Source organism: Cupressus sempervirens, chromosome 2 (assembly GCF_028749045.1).
Source record: "Cupressus sempervirens isolate cs-2001-9-10 chromosome 2, ASM2874904v1, whole genome shotgun sequence".
In the NCBI taxonomy this organism is placed as follows: domain Eukaryota; kingdom Viridiplantae; phylum Streptophyta; class Pinopsida; order Cupressales; family Cupressaceae; genus Cupressus; species Cupressus sempervirens.
In genome coordinates this window covers 539,753,289-539,755,339 of record NC_143119.1, presented here as the reverse complement: position 1 = coordinate 539,755,339, position 2,051 = coordinate 539,753,289, and the positions used below count along the sequence as shown (strand labels likewise).

Sequence of the window (2,051 nt, the reverse complement as noted above, 5' to 3'; positions counted from 1 at the left end):
ATGTCTCTGAGTGGCCTTACAATTGAGGTGGCTACGTGCGCGGTGCATCTCGTACAGACTCGAGGCTTCTTTTCGAGTAGTGGCGGCAGTGAGTTCGAGGGTAAAGGGTTCCGTATGGGATGTTCTTCCCAGGTGCCTATGAACTGAGGCTCCCTGTTCGGCCCTCTCCGGTCGACGATGGGACACTTTCCTCTTGTGTAAAATCTTTGAGCGCTGCGAGTCCTGCATGTGCTATGAACGTCATTCTTGTTGCTTGTGCGGTGGATTATGTTTGGATGCATGACGGAGCGAATGCAAATTTTGGTTTCCCATCACGGCAGGCATCCCTTGGCTGTAGCAGGTCTTGGGGGTCCCCTCGTTGTTAGAAGCTACCTGGTCGATCCTGCCAATAGTCATATGCTTGTCTCAAAGATTAAGCCATGCATGTCTAAGTATGAACTATTTCAGACTGTGAAACTTCGGATGGCTCATTAAATCAGTTATAGTTTCTTTGATGGTACTTTGCTACTCGGATAACCGTAGTAATTCTAGAGCTAATATGTGCACCAAATCTCGACTCTCAAAAGGGATGCATTTATTAGATAAAAGGCCAGCGCGGGCTCGCCCGCTATTCCGGTGATTCATGATAACTCGACGGATCGCACGGCCTTTGTTGCAGTTAAAAAGCTCGTAGTTGGACCTTGGGTCGTCACGGTCGGTCCACCTTCTGGGTGTGCACTGGCCCTCACGTCCCTTCTGCCGGCGGCGTGTTCCTGGCCTTAATTTGCTGGGTCACGGTTCCGGTGCCGTTACTTTGAAAAAATTAGAGTGCTCAAAGCAAGCCTACGCTCTGAATACAGTAGCATGGAATAACGCGATAGGAGTCTGGTCCTGTTCCGTTGGCCTTCGGGACCGGAGTAATGATTAATAGGGACTGTCGAGGGCATTCGTATTTCATTGTCAGAGGTGAAATTCTTGGATTTATGGAAGACGAACCACTGCGAAAGCATTTGCCAAGGATGTTTTCATTAATCAAGAACGAAAGTTGGGGGCTCGAAGACGATCAGATACCATCCTAGTCTCAACCATAAACGATGCCGACTAGGGATTGGTGGATGTTGCTCTAAGGACTCTGCCAGCACCTTCTGAGAAATCAGAGTGTTTGGGTTCCGGGGGGAGTATGGTCGCAAGGCTGAAACTTAAAGGAATTGACGGAAGGGCACCACCAGGAGTGGAGCCTGCGGCTTAATTTGACTCAACACGGGGAAACTTACCAGGTCAAGACATAGTAAGGATTGACAGATTGAGAGCTCTTTCTTGATTCTATGGGTGGTGGTGCATGGCCGTTCTTAGTTGGTGGAGCGATTTGTCTGGTTAATTCCGTTAACAAACGAGACCTCAGCCTGCTAACTAGCTACGCGGAGGTTCCCCTTCGCGGCCAGCTTCTTAGAGGGACTATGGCCTCCTAGGCCATGGAAGTTTGAGGCAATAATAGGTCTGTGATGCCCTTAGATGTTCTGGGCCGCACGCGCGCTACACTGATGCAACCAACGAGTTTCTCTCCCTGGCCCGAAAGGTTTGGGAAATCTTGCCAAATTGCATCCTGATGGGGATAGACCATTGCAATTATTGATCTTCAACGAGGAATTCCTAGTAAGCGCGAGTCATCAGCTCACGTTGACTACGTCCCTGCAATTTGTACACACCGCCCGTCACTCCTACCGATTGAATGATCCGATGAAGTGTTCGGATCGCGGCGACGACGGCGGTTCCTGTCGGTGACGTCACGAGAAGTTCACTGAACCTTATCATTTAGAGGAAGGAGAAGTCGTAACAAGGTTACCGTAGGTGAATCTGCGGTAGGATCATTGTCGGTTCGAGACCCTGAATCATGTAGGGGATGGAGCTGGCCTCCTCCCCACCCCCGAAATCTCGGCGACGTGCAGATACTCGGCCCTACAGCGATGTGCTGGACGGCCAAGCTACGGGTCCAGCGCCGTCGAGGTCGAGGGTCACATCGAATGCCCGTGATCGAAAGTGTGGATTCCCCACGGGGCGAAGAAGAGACTCGG

The 2,051-nt window shown here is 50.9% G+C and overlaps 1 pseudogene; it reads left to right on the top strand.

Moving 5' to 3' along the window:
- The first annotated feature begins 369 nt into the window (after positions 1 to 369).
- On the top strand, positions 370 to 1,850 carry LOC149573421 (18S ribosomal RNA; annotated as a pseudogene).
- Positions 1,851 to 2,051: the final 201 nt, after the last annotated feature.